At 50.3% G+C, this 18472-nt stretch overlaps 1 pseudogene; it reads left to right on the plus strand.

Moving 5' to 3' along the window:
* The window catches only part of LOC115117501 (protein FAM168A-like), a 56543-nt pseudogene extending 51814 nt beyond the window's left edge, over nt 1-4729 (plus strand).
* Nucleotides 4730-18472: the final 13743 nt, after the last annotated feature.

Genomic DNA, 18472 nt, shown 5'->3' on the forward strand with positions numbered 1-18472 from the left:
GATGAGACTCTACCACTAGGAGGAGACTGTAGTGATGAGACTCTACCACTAGGAGGAGACTGTAATGATGAGGCTACACCACTAGGAGGAGACTGTAATGACAAGACTCTACCACTAGGAGGAGACTGTAATGATGAGACTCTACCACTAGGAGGAGACTGTAGTGATGAGACTCTACCACTAGGAGGAGACTGTAATGATGAGGCTACACCACTAGGAGGAGACTGTAATGACAAGACTCTACCACTAGGAGGAGACTGTAATGATGAGACTCTACCACTAGGAGGAGACTGTAGTGATGAGACTCTACCACTAGGAGGAGACTGTAGTGATGAGGCTTTACCACTAGGAGACTGTAGTGATGAGGCTTTACCACTAGGAGACTAGTGATGAGGCTCTACCACTAGGAGAATAGTAATGCTCCACCACTAGGAGGCTGTAGTGATGAGGCTTTACCACTAGGAGACTGCAGTGATGAGGCTTTACCACTAGGAGGAGACGTAGTGATGAGGCTTTACCACTAGGAGACTGTAGTGATGAGGCTTTACCACTAGGAGACTAGTGATGAGGCTCTACCACTAGGAGACTAGTAATGCTCCACCACTAGGAGGCTGTAGTGATGAGGCTTTACCACTACAAGACTGCAGTGATGAGGCTTTACCACTTGGAGACTGTAGTGATGTGGCTCTACCCCGAGGAGACTGTAGTGATGAGGCTCCACCACTAGGAGGAGACTGTAATGATGTGACTCTACCACTAGGAGACTGGTAATGATGAGACTCTACCACGAGGAGACTGTAATGATGAGGCTACACCACTAGGAAGAGACTGTAATGACAAGACTCTACCACTAGGAGGAGACTGTAATGATGAGACTCTACCACTAGGAGGAGACTGTAATGATGAGGCTACACCACTAGGAGGCGACTGTAATGATGCGACTCTACCACTAGGAGGAGACTGTAGTGATGAGACTCTACCACTAGGAGGAGACTGTAATGATGAGGCTACACCACTAGGAGGAGACTGTAATGACAAGACTCTACCACTAGGAGGAGACTGTAATGATGAGACTCTACCACTAGGAGGAGACTGTAGTGATGAGACTCTACCACTAGGAGGAGACTGTAATGATGAGACTACACCACTAGGAGGAGACTGTAATGACAAGACTCTACCACTAGGAGGAGACTGTAATGATGAGACTCTACCACTAGGAGGAGACTGTAGTGATGAGACTCTACCACTAGGAGGAGACTGTAATGATGAGGCTACACCACTAGGAGGAGACTGTAGTGATGAGGCTCTACCACTAGGAGGAGACTGTAATGATGAGGCTCTACCACTAGGAGGAGACTGTAATGATGAGGCTACACCACTAGGAGGAGACTGTAGTGATGAGGCTTTACCACTTGGATACTGTAATGATGAGGCTTTACCAATAGGGGGAGACATTGACTAGTCATACTCTGACTGGATTGCAATTCTATTGCCGTGTTCATTTTTGCACAATTTTTTAATTTTCTCTAGTTGTAGTCATTTTGACTAAATTATCAAGTCTTATTCACATGTTTTGTCATTTGAATAATGATTCAGTCTAGTTATTGTCAAAATGACAAAAACAGTGGGCCAAAGTCACATCATATTTGTATTGCCTCATTAAACTAAAGTAAACATAAATCACTGACTTCCATGTGCACAAGCATGCATAGCCTTGTCCTAGCAACATATTTGAAGATAGGTCTATTATCAGAATTTCTAACGTTATTCCTTATTCAACATGTCAGAAGCATGTTTGTTCTACATACCATATGTCTATCTGAACGTTCCAGAACGTTGCATCCTGCTGAATGCAGGTTGTTAGCTGTAAGCTAGCTAATGAGGTAACATGACTGAACAAGGCGTATCCTGAACATATGGTTAATGGTCTGGTCTGCAAGTAGCCCGGTGTTAGAGCGGACCACAATATGCTTCATGAATGGACGATAAGGAAAGAAACAAAACATAGAGCCAGTGGGTTATTATGGGTCATTATGGGTCATTTCTGAAAAGCTCTCAATCTCTCCAAAACCTCTTGTCCATTTACTAGTCTGATTTTGTCACGTTTTAGTCAACTGAAATCATTTTAATTTAGTTTTTTTTTCTGGGTCTATTTAGTCAGTTAAAATATTGTCAATTGCCACTGAAAAATAGGTGTTTCACAAATATTTGAGTCACTATTGTTGTTGATGAAATGAACACTGCTGAGGTACTACATTAGGACTGAGAGGAAGGATTTGTTACTCTTATACATGTCTTGGCCGCTGGATCTATGTTTCATCTCTCTCTTTCTCTGTGTGTGTGTGCGTGTGTGTGTGTAGGATACACTACAGCGGGTACTCCGTATAAAGTGCCCCCCACCCAGACGAACGGAGCCCCTCCGCCCTACTCCCCCTCCCCAACCCCTACCAAACAGCCATGTACCCTATCAGAAGTGCCTACCCCCAGCAGAACATGCAGAGCATGCAGAACCTTCAGAGCATGCAGAACCTGCAGAACTTATATGCACAGGTAAGCACACATACCCTTCACACAAACACATACACACACACACACACCCTACTCCTACCCTCAGCAGCTTCTATACAAACACACACACACACCTATATACAATCCTAATCTCAGCGTACACACATCCTACTCCCTCAACGTCTACTACCCTCAGTAGGACCTTTATGTACTGATAAGCACACACACACCCTAACCTCTCTCTCTGTCTCCCTGTAGGCAGCAGCGTATTATGGCCAACCAGTGTATGCGGCCCAGCCCTATGTAAATCAACACACTACTCACATGCACACACACATCAACACACACAGACACACACTAACACAGTCACACTCTAACCTCTGTCTCTGTGTCTGTAGGCGTATTACACCCAGCCTGTTTATGCTGCTCAGCCTCAGCCTCATGTAATCCACCACACCACAGTGGTTCAGCCAAACAGCATGCCCTCAGCCCTCTACCCCGCCCCGGTGCAAGCCCCTAGAAACAACGGAATGGCTGCCATGGGGATGGTTGCCGGGACCACCATGGCTATGAGTGCAGGTAGGACGGATGACTGAGGAAGCTGGTGTGGCTACATCATGTTGACATCATGTGAACATTAAATCTATTTTCATATTAAACACCTTTTTTAAATGATTCTATTTCATTTCCTATGCAAAGTGGATTATTCTTATGCTAAAACGATTGTGTTTTTGGTGTAAGTTGTATTAGTTTGGTCTGCGTCATATAGGCCCTAATGTTACGGTCCAAACGATAGTGACAAAATGACATGTTACCCTGATGATGCATGTGTCGTCCTGTAGGAACCCTGTTGACCACGCCTCAGCACGCTCAGCTGGGTGCTCACCAACACGTCACCATGCCACAGTACCGGTCCCAGGGCACACCTGGTTACAGCTATGTCCCTCCCCACTGGTAGACCCCGCCCCCCGAGAGGTAAGTCATCTCAGAATTCCAAATGTCCACATTCCGCTCTCAATCAATCCATTGTCTTTAAACTCCTTCTCTGGGTCCCGTCTCTGTCGTTTCAGATCTGGAGTCCAACGTATGCAACTACTCCAGTCTTACACGGGCTTCTTATGGTCACCATGGCAACCTCACATCTGTCTGCAACAACAAAACTAAAGAGCAACGGACACTTGCTGCATTCTGTAGTGTTTTATAAAAGCTTCTTTTTTTATTTTTTTTACACAACGATTCTTTTCTTCTTCTTTGATTTGCCAATATGTCAATTTGTTACGTTGTTTTCTTTCTTTCTTTTGTTTGTTTTATTTATTTCATTTTTTTGTTTTTTTAAGTTTTTTTTTTACATCATTTCAATTTTTCCATTGTCATTGGAACTCCAGAGTGATTGACCAATCATGGGTGTCTGTTGCTCTGCTTGTGGTCCGTGTTCTGTTGGTGTGGTCCAGATCCAATGGTAGGAATGTACTGGACACTTCCACCACCACCTTCATCATCACGCCATCATCATCATCAATTTATGCTGCCAAATGTTCTAACGATTAGATGTCAGCACAGGGTTTTGATTTCATTCTTTCTGTTAGTTTTAACCCTTTCATGTTCCAACAAAGCCTTGGAACAGTATACCGCTTTTCTCTTTGTTCACAATCTCTGCTCCACTTCTCCTTCTGATCTTCAGTTCATCTTCCACTTCTGATAACAAGGGTTGTCTTCCAGCTGCTAGCTGTTTCTTAGATAGATCTGTAACGTCTAGATCCGCTGTCTGACTAGATCTGTAACGTCTAGATCCACTGTCTGACTAGATCCGCTATCTGACTAGATCTGTAACATCTAGATCCGCTATCTGACTAGATCTGTAACGTCTAGATCCCCTATCTGACTAGATCTGTAACGTCTAGATCCACTGTCTGACTAGATCCGCTATCTGACTAGATCTGTAACGTCTAGATCCGCTATCTGACTAGATCTGTAACGACTAGATCCTCTGTCTGACTAGATCCGCTATCTGACTAGATCTGTAACGTCTAGATCCACTGTCTGACTAGATCCGCTATCTGACTAGATCTGTAACGACTAGATCTGCTGTGTGGCTGTAAAGACGTGGTATGCAGCATCACACGGTCACAGTACTTACCAGTTACTGAATTCATCTCAATATAGAGGCCATTTGTCATTTAGCTTAAACTGATCAATTATAAAATGTTAATATATTTATATAGCTGTGTGTACAGGATGTGTTCATGCACACAGTCACCCACATACATACATACATACATACATACATACATACATACATACATACATACATACCCATAAATACACACAAAGTCATACTTAAAGCAGGATCACTTAATGTCAATCAAATAATCGTACATGGATTCAAACGTGTTCCAACACACTTAAACACACACATATACATACGCTCTCTCACACACACACACAGTACATTAGACCACCACTCGGACTGATTGCTTATTGAGGAACATGTTTAGGAGTTGAAGGGATATGGAAGCACTTGGCAGGGTGACGTGGCAGAGGAGGGTCAGGAGGGGGAGTGGAGGGTCAGGGGGGAGTGGAGGGTCAGGAGGGGAGTGGAGGGTCAGGAGGGGGAGTGGAGGGTCAGGAGGGGAGTGGAGGGTCAGGAGGGGAGTGGAGGGTTAGGAGGGGAGTGGAGGGTCAGGAGGGGAGTGGAGGGTCAGGAGGGGAGTGGAGGGTCAGGAGGGGGAGTGGAGGGTCAGGAGGGGGAGTGGAGGGTCAGGAGGGGAGTGGAGGGTCAGGGTCAGGAGGGGAGAGGGTGGGTCAGGAGGGGAGTGGAGGGTCAGGAGGGGAGTGGTGGGTCAGGAGGGGAGTGGGGGTCAGGAGGGGAGTGGAGGGTCAGGAGGGGAGTGGAGGGTCAGGAGGGGAGTGGAGGGTCAGGAGGGGAGTGGGGAGTCAGGAGGGGAGTGGAGGGTCAGGAGGGGGAGTGGAGGGTCAGGAGGGGAGTGGAGGGTCAGGAGGGGTGGGTCAGGAGGGGAGTGGTGGGTCAGGAGGGGAGTGGAGGGTCAGGAGGGGAGTGGAGGGTCAGGAGGGGAGTGGTGGGTCAGGAGGGGGAGTGGAGGGGGTCAGGAGGGAGTGGAGGGGGAGAGTGGTGGGTCAGGAGGGAGGGAGAGTGGTGGGTCAGGAGGGGAGTGGAGGGAGAGTGGTGGGTCAGGAGGGGGAGTGGTGGGTCAGGAGGGGAGTGGTGGGTCAGGAGGGGAGGGTCAGTGGTGGGTCAGGAGGGGAGTGGAGGGTCAGGAGGGGGAGTGGAGGGTCAGGAGGGGGAGTGGTGGGTCAGGAGGGAGAGTGGAGGGTCAGGAGGGGAGTGGTGGGTCAGGAGGGGAGAGGTGGGTCAGGAGGGGGGGCTCAGTGGAGGCTCAGGAGGGGGAGTGGAGGCTCAGGAGGGAGTGGTGGGTCAGGAGGGGAGAGGTGGGTCAGGAGGGGGAGAGGTGGGTCAGGAGGGGAGTGGTGGGTCAGGAGGGAGAGTGGTGGTTCAGGAGGGGAGTGGTGGGTCAGGAGGGGAGTGGTGGGTCAGGAGGGGAGAGGTGGGTCAGGAGGGGAGTGGTGGGTCAGGAGGGGGAGGAGTGGAGGGTCAGGAGGGGAGAGGTGGGTCAGGAGGGGAGAGGTGGGTCAGGAGGGGAGTGGTGGGTCAGGGGGGAGTGGAGGCTCAGGAGGGGGAGAGGTGGGTCAGGGGGGGAGAGCAGCAGGGAACAGTGTATACCATGTTTCAGGGTTTTAATAGATAACTATGAATCACAGTTAGGATCTGTGAGGCACGGGTCATTACAAAGCATTTACAGTGCATCAAAGTAGATCAAGTCGTTAATTGCAATAATAAGATAACATGCCTCGTTATACGGTTACCGCACAGTAATTATTTCATAGTCATTTAGAATTAAAATAATTTTAAAATTCTTATTCCTGGTAATCCTTAAATCTGGATTATGGGCTGTGTATCCAGACTCAATCCATTTGAATCACTGTTACTGTATTCTGAGGTGTCAGCAGTACATATCAGAGTTCACTGTTACTGTATTCTGAGGTGTCAGCAGTACATATCAGAGTTCACTGTTACTGTATTCTGAGGTGTCAGCAGTACATATCAGAGTTCACTGTTACTGTATTCTGTGGCGTCAGCAGTACATATCAGAGTTCACTGTTACTGTATTCTGTGGCGTCAGCAGTACATATCAGAGTTCACTGTTACTGTATTCTGTGGCGTCAGCAGTACATATCAGAGTTCACTGTTACTGTATTCTGTGGCGTCAGCAGTACATATCAGAGTTCACTGTTACTGTATTCTGTGGCGTCAGCAGTACATATCAGAGTTCACTTTACTGTATTCTGTGGCGTCAGCAGTACATATCAGAGTTCACTGTTACTGTATTCTGTGGCGTCAGCAGTACATATCAGAGTTCACTGTTACTGTATTCTGTGGCGTCAGCAGTACATATCAGAGTTCACTGTTACTGTATTCTGTGGCGTCAGCAGTACATATCAGAGTTATTGTAATAATCTCACAAGGAAGCGTTGCACAATAAAAACAAAACCTGACAACAATAATTTCTACTAGGTACCAGGTAGCTAGGCTTTGTAGTGAAACAGAGAGAGGCAGTTTCAACTGTCATTTAAGAAAACAAACCAATAGATATCAAGCGTTCAGTAAGGGTTCCTTAGTCCTGATAATGTTTGTACTAGTTAGTATAAATATCAACATAAGAAAATGGCTTATTGTTCCTGAGCATTTATTTAATCATCCACTGTTTCATTGTTGTTTCACATTGAGGTTAAGAAAAAGATGGCGTGTTTTTCCTTGCGTGGTCTTTTGAGCGTGGGGATGGTTCATATTCAGGTGTAGTGTAGCATGGAGCGTCATGCACCACAATGCAGTCTATTTATACACTGAGGGGTTGTGTGTTACTGTGCTTGAATTAACATGAAGATATCCACCACCTTTAGAATCTAAAACCAGAGGGTAGGAAGGAAGGAAGGAGGGCGACTAGAGAGTAATGTCTGATTTATGTCTATCACTCTGGTGGTGTATTTTAGTAACTTGTTTATTCCAAACATGATCTGTCTGAAAATGACCTCCACATCCTGCCATCGGGGTTGGAACTGGTCTGATTCTATATCTCTCTTCCTCAATTTTACTCTCTCCGTGGCTCTGTGTTCCAGCTCTCTCCTCACTCTCTCTCTCTCTCTGTGTGGCTCTGTGTTCCAGCTGTCTCCTCTCTCTCTCTCTCTCTCTCTCTCTCTCTCTCTCTCTCTCTCTGTGTCTCTATGTTCCAGCTGTCTCTTCTTCTCTCTCTCTCTGTGTCTCTATGTTCCAGCTGTCTCCTCTCTCTCTCTGTGTCTCTGTTCCAGCTGTCTCCTCTCTCTCTCTCTGTGTCTCTTTGTTCCAGCTGTCTCATCTCTCTCTGTGTTCCAGCTGTCTCTTCTCTCTCTCTGTGTTCCAGCTGTCTCCTCTCTCGGTGTCTCTATGTTCCGGCTGTCTCCTCTCTCTCTCTCTGTGTCTCTATGTTCCAGCTGTCTCCTCTCTCTCTCTCTGTGTCTCTATGGTCCAGCTGTCTCCTCTCTCTCTCTGTGTCTCTATTTTCCAGCTGTCTCTTCTCTCTCTGTGTCTCTATGTTCCAGCTGTCTCCTCTCTCTCTCTGTGTCTCTGTTCCAGCTGTCTCCTCTCTCTCTGTGTCTCTGTTCCAGCTGTCTCCTCTCTCTCTCTGTGTCTCTGTTCCAGCTGTCTCTTCTCTCTCTGTCGCTGTGTTCCAGCTGTCTCCTCTCTCTCTCTGTGTCTCTATGTTCCAGCTGTCTCCTCTCTCTCTCTCTGTGTGTGTCTCTGTGTTCCAGCTGTCTCCTCTCTCTCTCTCTCTCTCTCTCTCTGTGTCGCTGTGTTCCAGCTGTCTCCTCTCTCTCTCTGTGTTCCAGCTGTCTCCTCTCTCTCTCTCTCTCTCTCTCTGTCGCTGTGTTCCAGCGGTCTCCTCTCTCTCTCTGTGTCTCTGTTCCAGCTGTCTCCTCTCTCTCTCTGTGTCTCTGTTCCAGCTGTCTCTTCTCTCTCTGTCGCTGTGTTCCAGCTGTCTCCTCTCTCTCTCTGTGTCTCTATGTTCCAGCTGTCTCCTCTCTCTCTCTCTCTGTCGCTGTGTTCCAGCTGTCTCCTCTCTCTCTCTGTGTCTCTATGTTCCAGCTGTCTCCTCTCTCTCTCTCTCTGTCGCTGTGTTCCAGCTGTCTCCTCTCTCTCTCTGTGTCTCTATGTTCCAGCTGTCTCCTCTCTCTCTCTGTGTCTCTATGTTCCAGCTGTCTCCTCTCTCTCTCTGTGTCGCTGTGTTCCAGCTGTCACCTCTCTCTCTCTGTGTGCGTCTCTGTGTTCCAGCAGTCTCCTCTCTCTGTCTCTATTTTCCAGCTGTCTCCTCTCTCTCTCTCTCTGTGTGTGTCTCTGTGTTCCAGCTGTCTCCTCTCTCTCTCTCTCTCTGTCTCTATGTTCCAGCTGTCTCCTCTCTCTCTCTCTCTGTCTCTGTGTTCCAGCTGTTTCTTCTCTCTCTCTGTGTGCGTCTCTGTGTTCCAGCAGTCTCCTCTCTCTGTCTCTATTTTCCAGCTGTTTCTTCTCTCTCTGTGTCTCTGTGTTCCAGCTGTCTCCTCTCTCTCTCTCTCCGTGTCTCTATGTTCCAGCTGTCTCCTCTCTCTCTCTCCGTGTCTCTGTGTTCCAGCTGTTTCTTCTCTCTCTCTGTGTCTCTATGTTCCAGCTGTCTCTTCTCTCTCTGTGTCTCTGTGTTCCAGCTGTTTCTTCACACCATCCCTCCCCCTTCTTCTCTCCCTCCCTCACCCCCTTTAAGCGTTGGTACCTCTTCATAGCAGAGATAAAGTGATGACACAAGTCATGAGAAGTGAAGTGTAATGGCAGACTGGAACCATGTAGATGACAGTAAGCAGGACTGTCTCATGTAATACAATCTAATCCTATCTGAGGTTGGGCTCTGGATGTGGGGTCACTAACCAACCAGAGTCTGGTGCCCAGTCTTACATCACCCTCTACCTCCACACGTCATGTTGATCTGAGACGTTTGGATGTGTTGAAGAGAGATGGTTGTTCAACTCTGCTGAACCTTCCAGAAGGCTACTGTAGGTGCTTAAACCCATCTGATGCTTTAAGAGCAACTAAAAAGGGGATACTTTTGGAACGGGCAAAGGAGTTCCCTCCAGTATTCTTTACCTCAGCCTAAAATAGGAAACAGAATATGTTGGACTTCCTGAGCCGTGTAAAGTTGAGCGCTTTTTACCATAAGTGTTATTTAAGGTTTAACTGCAATTTGGTGTTTATTATTCATACATAGAGCACAAGTCTGAGGGTCCGGTGTCCCACACACACTCTGAGGGGGCTTGTTTCTGACTTTCTCGTTCACACTTGTTTGCATGCCTGTGTTTTGGATGGGAGTGATGTCATGAACAGGGTGCGTGTCAGTTCCATTTCAACGTTGTCATTTCAGGAAGGGAACTGAATATCAACTCATTCTGAGTGGACATGGAACTGACCCCAGCCCTGATTAACACTTAACTGCAGAGCTCAAAGGAGGATATATTTGAAGGTATTTTTACTCGCTATCAACTTATGAGTCCTTCACCTTTTGTATCATTCCATCTCTGAATAAGTTTTTAAAAAATGTGAAAGAAGATAAAAGATCATTTGTTGTTGATGTTTTTGTGTATTTTGCTCCTCATTTCTTCACAACTATGTCAAATCAAAATGGTGTTTGTATGTTTAAATACCCACTCAAACATCCACCTCTTTTTCTTACTCTTTCTTTTACCTCTGTGGTCATGTCTTAGCAGTTTTCATGTTTTAGCACTTTTCATGTCTTAGCAGTTTCCTCAAATTAAAACACTACTATTGGAGGAATAGTGCACTTATTTTTGTGGTTTTTCCTCAATGTTCTGCAGCTTTTTATTTCACTTGTTGGAGATTTCTAAAATAATAATTTGAACACTAAATGTGATGCAAAAAGTGGAAATTCCTCGTCTTCCAAAAGACTTTTATCCCTGGAGCGAGTTTAGGAACAACCCCCTTGAAGTTTTGTACCCAGTTTGCACAAACAATGGTAACATTACCATACTGTTATGGCAAAACATGGCACAACGTTTTCTCAACGTTGCGTGAACTGAATTGTATGTTAGCTATCGGTCCAGTGTTCCGGACCCATGTCAGGCTTGTGATATGAAGTGTAAATCTGTTTTTCATTTCTTTTTTTAAATGTTTTTGTTCATTTTTTTGTTTTTCTTTTTTGAAGATCAGTTAGTGATCTTCGTACCATAACTAAGCCAAGTTTGTTATTGTATAATATGTACTGTAAGATGTAGAACATTGAATAACTATTAAAATATTCCTATAAAAGGAATTCTGTCTTTGTGACGTTTTTCTTTCCATTAAATATAGTAGAAGTGGGTGTGTACTAGAAGCAGGGGTATGACTAACACAGCCAGTAGTGATGGGTGGACAGAGACGTGGCTGGGTACGGTGTGGTTACATTACAACTGCTTTAAGTATTAGTAGTGGTAGGTGGGTGCATTCGCAGCCTCTGACTATAGTGATGGGTTAAGCCTACAGATTTCATTAAGATCCAATTGCACACATGGTAGAGCTCTTGCTGCTGATCCTACAGACCGTGTGTGTGTGTGGGCGTAACCTATTGAGAAAGACGTCGGTCTTTCACCTCTAGCAGTACACACCACTCCCTATGCAAACACACACTGATGGCACAAGCAGGGAGCCCAGTCAACAGAGAGTTGCACTAGTCCAGATGGGATACGACAAGCGCCAAGATTAGGACAAGATGATCTGACCCTGCTGAACCCCAGGGATCTGTGTCAGTGCTGTCATCATCCCCAGACTGATGTAGGAGTGAAGCTGAGAGCCCAGACTGATGGAGGAGTGAAGATGGGAGCCCAGACTGATGGAGGAGTGAAGATGGGAGCCCAGACTGATGGAGGAGTGAAGATGGGAGCCCAGCCTGATGTAGGAGTGAAGCTGAGAGCCCAGACTGATGGAGGAGTGAAGCTGAGAGCCCAGACTGATGTAGGAGTGAAGCTGAGAGCCCAGACTGATGTAGGAGTGAAGCTGAGAGCCCAGACTGATGGAGGAGTGAAGCTGAGAGCCCAGACTGATGGAGGAGTGAAGATGGGAGCCCAGACTGATGGAGGAGTGAAGATGGGAGCCCAGACTGATGTAGGAGTGAAGCTGAGAGCCCAGACTGATGGAGGAGTGAAGATGGGAGCCCAGCCTGATGTAGGAGTGAAGCTGAGAGCCCAGACTGATGGAGGAGTGAAGATGGGAGCCCAGACTGATGGAGGAGTGAAGATGGGAGCCCAGACTGATGTAGGAGTGAAGATGGGCGCCCAGACTGATGGAGGAGTGAAGATGGGAGCCCAGACTGATGTAGGAGTGAAGATGGGAGCCCAGACTGATGGAGGAGTGAAGATGGGAGCCCAGACTGATGGAGGAGTGAAGATGGGAGCCCAGACTGATGGAGGAGTGAAGATGAGAGTCCATACTGATGGAGGACCAGACTGATCCCCTAATGTCTGGAGCAGTACAGCTGGCTCTGTCTCCATCCTCTCCTAGGATCTGGGGCAGTACAGCTCGCTCTGTCTCCATCCTCCCCTAATGTCTGGGGCAGTACAGATGGCTCTGTCTCCATCCTCCCCTAATGTCTGGGGCAGTACAGCTGGCTCTGTCTCCATCCTCCCCTAATGTCTGGAGCAGTACAGCTGGCTCTGTCTCCATCCTCCCCGAATGTCTGGGGCAGTACAGCTGTCTCTGTCTCCATTCTCCCCTAATGTCTGGGGCAGTACAGTTGGCTCTGTCTCCATCCTCCCCTAATGTCTGGGGCAGTACAGCTGGCTCTGTCTCCATCCTCCCCTAGGGTCTGGGGCAGTACAGTTGGCTCTGTCTCCATCCTCCCCTAGGGTCTGGGGCAGTACAGCTGGCTCTGTCTCCATCCTCCCCTAGGGTCTGTGGCAGTGCAGTTGGCTCTGTCTCCATCCTCCCCTAATGTCTGAAGCAGTAAAGTTGGCTCTGTCTCCATCCTCCCCTAGGGTCTGGGGCAGTACAGCTCGCTCTGTCTCCATCCTCCCCTAATGTCTGGGGCAGTACAGCTGGCTCTGTCTCCATCCTCCCCTAGGGTCTGGGGCAGTACAGCTCGCTCTGTCTCCATCCTCCCCTAATGTCTGGGGCAGTACAGCTGGCTCTGTCTCCATCCTCCCCTAATGTCTGGGGCAGTACAGCTGGCTCTGTCTCCATCCTCCCCTAATGTCTGGGGCAGTACAGCTGGCTCTGTCTCCATCCTCCCCTAATGTCTGGAGCAGTACAGCTGGCTCTGTCTCCATCCTCCCCTAATGTCTGGGGCAGTACAGCTGGCTCTGTCTCCATTCTCCTCTAATGTCTGGGGCAGTGCAGTTGGCTCTGTCTCCATCCTCCCCTAATGTCTGAAGCAGTAAAGTTGGCTCTGTCTCCATCCTCCCCTAATGTCTGGGGCAGTACAGCTGTCTCTGTCTCCATTCTCCCCTAATGTCTGGAGCAGTACCGCTGGCTCTGTCTCCATCCTCCCCTAATGTCTGGGGCAGTACAGCTGGCTCTGTCTCCATCCTCCCCTAATGTCTGGGGCAGTACAGCTGTCTCTGTCTCCATTCTCCCCTAATGTCTGGGGCAGTACAGCTGTCTCTGTCTCCATTCTCCCCCCTAACGTCTGGAGCAGTACAGCTGGCTCTGTCTCCATCCTCCCCTAATGTCTGGGGCTGTACAGTTGGCTCTGTCTCCATCTTCCCCTAATGTCTGGGAAAGTACAGCTCGCTCTGTCTCCATCCTCCCCTAATGTCTGGGGCAGTACAGCTGGCTCTGTCTCCATCCTCCCCTAATGTCTGGGGCTGTACAGTGGCTCTGTCTCCATCTTCCCCTAATGTCTGGGAAAGTACAGCTGGCTCTGTCTCCATCCTCCCCTAATGTCTGGGGCAGTACAGCTGGCTCTGTCTCCATCCTCCCCTAATGTCTGGAGCAGTACAGCTGGCTCTGTCTCCATCCTCCCCTAATGTCTGGGGCAGTACAGCTCACTCTGTCTCCATCCTCCCCTAATGTCTGGGGCAGTACAGCTGGCTCTGTCTCCATCCTCCCCTAATGTCTGGAGCAGTACAGCTGGCTCTGTCTCCATCCTCCCCTAATGTCTGGGGCAGTACAGCTGGCTCTGTCTCCATCCTCCCCTAATTTCTGGGGCAGCACAGTTGGCTCTGTCTCCATCCTCCCCTAATGTCTGGGGCAGTACAGCTGGCTCTGTCTCCATCCTCCCCTAATGTCTGGGGCAGAACAGTTGGCTCTGTCTCCATCCTCCCCTAGGGTCTGGGGCAGTACAGCTGGCTCTGTCTGGGGCATCCATCCTCCCTAGGGTCTGGGGCAGTACAGCTGGCTCTGTCTCCATCTGTCTCCATCCTCCCCTAATGTCTGGGGCAGTACAGCTCGCTCTGTCTCCATCCTCCCCTAATGTCTGGGGCAGTACAGCTGGCTCTGTCTCCATCCTCCCCTAATGTCTGGGGCAGTACAGCTGGCTCTGTCTCCATCCTCCCCTAATGTCTGGGGCAGTACAGCTGGCTCTGTCTCCATCCTCCCCTAATGTCTGGGGCAGTACAGCTGGCTCTGTCTCCATCCTCCCCTAATGTCTGGGGCAACAGCTGGCTCTGTCTCCATCCTCCCTAATGGGCAGAACAGTTGGCTCTGTCTCCATCCTCCCCTAGGGTCTGGGGCAGTACAGCTGGCTCTGTATCCATCCTCCCCTAGGGTCTGGGGCAGTACAGCTCGCTCTGTCTCCATCCTCCCCTAATGTCTGGGGCAGTACAGCTGGCTCTGTCTCCATCCTCCCCTAATGTCTGGGGCAGTACAGCTGGCTCTGTCTCCATCCTCCCCTAAGGTCTGGGGCTGTACAGTTGTCTCTGTCTCCATCTTCCCCTAATGTCTGGGGCAGTACAGCTGTCTCTGTCTCCATCCTCCCCTAATGTCTGGGGCAGTACAGCTGGCTCTGTCTCCATCCTCCCCTAATGTCTGGGGCAGTACAGTTGGCTCTGTCTCCATCCTCCCCTAGGGTCTGGGGCTCTGTCTCCATCCTCCCCTAATGTCTGGGGCTCTGTCTCCATCCTCCCCTAATGTCTGGGGCAGCACAGTTGGCTCTGTCTCCATCCTCCCCTAATGTCTGGGGCAGTACAGCTGGCTCTGTCTCCATCCTCCCCTAATGTCTGGGGCAGAACAGTTGGCTCTGTCTCCATCCTCCCCTAGGGTCTGGGGCAGTACAGCTGGCTCTGTCTCCATCCTCCCCTACGGTCTGGGGCAGTACAGCTCGCTCTGTCTCCATCCTCCCCTAATGTCTGGGGCAGTACAGCTGGCTCTGTCTCCATCCTCCCCTAATGTCTGGGGCAGTACAGCTGGCTCTGTCTCCATCCTCCCCTAATGTCTGGAGCAGTACAGCTGTCTCTGTCTCCATCCTCCCCTAATGTCTGGGGCAGTACAGCTGTCTCTGTCTCCATTCTCCCCTAATGTCTGGGGCAGTACAGCTGGCTCTGTCTCCATCCTCCCCTAATGTCTGAAGCAGTAAAGTTGGCTCTATCTCCATCCTCCCCTAATGTCTGGGGCAGTACAGTTGGCTCTGTCTCCATCCTCCGCTAATGTCTGGGGCAATACAGCTGGCTCTGTCTCCATCCTCCCCTAGGGTCTGGGGCAGTACAGTAGGCTCTGTCTCCATCCTCTCCTAGGGTCTGGGGCAGTACAGCTGGCTCTGTATCCATCCTCCCCTAGGGTCTGGGGCAGTACAGCTCGCTCTGTCTCCATCCTCCCCTAATGTCTGGGGCAGTACAGCTGGCTCTGTCTCCATCCTCCCCTAATGTCTGGGGCAGTACAGCTGGCTCTGTCTCCATCCTCCCCTAATGTCTGGGGCAGTACAGCTGGCTCTGTCTCCATCCTCCCCTAATGTCTGGGGCAGTACAGTTGGCTCTGTCTCCATCCTCCCCTAGGGTCTGGGGCTCTGTCTCCATCCTCCCCTAATGTCTGGGGCTCTGTCTCCATCCTCCCCTAATGTCTGGGGCAGCACAGTTGGCTCTGTCTCCATCCTCCCCTAATGTCTGGGGCAGTACAGCTGGCTCTGTCTCCATCCTCCCCTAATGTCTGGGGCAGAACAGTTGGCTCTGTCTCCATCCTCCCCTAGGGTCTGGGGCAGTACAGCTGGCTCTGTCTCCATCCTCCCCTAGGGTCTGGGGCAGTACAGCTGGCTCTGTCTCCATCCTCCCCTAGGGTCTGGGGCAGTACAGCTGGCTCTGTCTCCATCCTCCCCTAGGGTCTGGGGCAGTACAGCTGGCTCTGTCTCCATCCTCCCCTAGGGTCTGGGGCAGTACAGCTGGCTCTGTCTCCATCCTCCCCTAATGTCTGGGCTCTGTCTCCATCCTCCCCTAATGTCTGGGGCTCTGTCTCCATCCTCCCCTAATGTCTGGGGCAGTACAGCTGGCTCTGTCTCCATCCTCCCCTAGGGTCTGGGGCAGTACAGCTGGCTCTGTCTCCATCCTCCCCTAATGTCTGGGGCAGTACAGCTGGCTCTGTCTCCATCCTCCCCTAGGGTCTGGGACAGTACAGCTGGCTCTGTCTCCATCCTCCCCTAGGGTCTGGGACAGTACAGCTGGCTCTGTCTCCATCCTCCCCTAGGGTCTGGGGCAGTACAGCTGGCTCTGTCTCCATCCTCCCCTAGGGTCTGGGGCAGTACAGCTGGCTCTGTCTCCATCCTCCCCTAGGGTCTGGGGCAGAACAGCTGACTCTGTCTCCATCCTCCCCTAATGTCTGGGGCAGTACAGCTGGCTCTGTCTCCATCCTCCCCTAGGGTCTGGGACAGTACAGCTGGCTCTGTCTCCATCCTCCCCTAGGGTCTGGGACAGTACAGCTGGCTCTGTCTCCATCCTCCCCTAGGGTCTGGGGCAGTACAGCTGGCTCTGTCTCCATCCTCCCCTAATGTCTGGGGCAGAACAGTTGGCTCTGTCTCCATCCTCCCCTAGGGTCTGGGGCAGTACAGCTGGCTCTGTCTCCATCCTCCCCTAGGGTCTGGGGCAGTACAGCTGGCTCTGTCTCCATCCTCCCCTAGGGTCTGGGGCAGTACAGCTGGCTCTGTCTCCATCCTCCCCTAGGGTCTGGGGCAGTACAGCTGGCTCTGTCTCCATCCTCCCCTAGGGTCTGGGGCAGTACAGCTGGCTCTGTCTCCATCCTCCCCTAATGTCTGGGGCTCTGTCTCCATCCTCCCCTAATGTCTGGGGCTCTGTCTCCATCCTCCCCTAATGTCTGGGGCAGTACAGCTGGCTCTGTCTACATCCTCCTCTAGGGTCTGGGGCAGTACAGCTGGCTCTGTCTCCATCCTCCCCTAATGTCTGGGGCAGTACAGCTGGCTCTGTCTCCATCCTCCCCTAGGGTCTGGGACAGTACAGCTGGCTCTGTCTCCATCCTCCCCTAGGGTCTGGGACAGTACAGCTGGCTCTGTCTCCATCCTCCCCTAGGGTCTGGGGCAGTACAGCTGGCTCTGTCTCCATCCTCCCCTAGGGTCTGGGGCAGTACAGCTGGCTCTGTCTCCATCCTCCCCTAGGGTCTGGGGCAGAACAGCTGACTCTGTCTCCATCCTCCCCTAATGTCTGGGGCAGTACAGCTGGCTCTGTCTCCATCCTCCCCTAGGGTCTGGGACAGTACAGCTGGCTCTGTCTCCATCCTCCCCTAGGGTCTGGGACAGTACAGCTGGCTCTGTCTCCATCCTCCCCTAGGGTCTGGGGCAGTACAGCTGGCTCTGTCTCCATCCTCCCCTAGGGTCTGGGGCAGTACAGCTGGCAACCCTCATGTAAATAGTAATCACTCACTGCACTGGTGGGGGTGGGATCCTCCATGAACCTGTCAGTGATTGTTATTTTACGCTAATGTTCTTTCTGTCCTCAATAACGAACGTGGGTAGTTAAAGGTTTTAAAAAAACAGAAGGATGTCACATTGTGCGTGATAGCATAGATACATACCTGCCAGGTACTTTCACCTTGTCATCATAACACCATTCAGAGTCAGTGTTCCCCTGCATCCCTGACAAAACACATCGCTACACACACCACTACACACACCACTACACACACCACTACACACACCACTACACATACCACTACACACACCACTACACACACCACTACACACACCACTACACATACCATTACACACACCACTACACACACCACTACACACACCACTACACACACCACTACACATACCACTACACACACCACTACACACACCACTACACACACCACTACACATACCACTACACACACCACTACACACACCCCTACACACACCACTACACACACCACTACACACACCACTACACATACCACTACACACACCACTACACACACCCTACACACACCACTACACACACCCCTACACACACCACTACACACACCACTACACACACCACTACACATACCACTACACACACCACTACACACACCCTACACACACCACTACACACACCACTACACATACCACTACACACACCACTACACACACCCTACACACCACTACACACACCACTACACACACCACTACACACACCTACACACACCACTACACACACCCCTACACACACCACTACACACCACTACACACACCACTACACACACCCCTACACACACCACTACACACACCACTACACACACCACTACACATACCACACACCACTACACACCCACTACACATACCACTACACACACCACTACACACACCCCTACACACACCACTACACACACCACTACACACACCACTACACATACCACTACACACACCACTACACACCACTACACACACCACTACACACACCACTACACACACCACTACACACCACTACACACACCACTACACATACC

This window comes from Oncorhynchus nerka, linkage group LG11 (assembly GCF_034236695.1).
Source record: "Oncorhynchus nerka isolate Pitt River linkage group LG11, Oner_Uvic_2.0, whole genome shotgun sequence".
NCBI classification, from domain to species: domain Eukaryota; kingdom Metazoa; phylum Chordata; class Actinopteri; order Salmoniformes; family Salmonidae; genus Oncorhynchus; species Oncorhynchus nerka.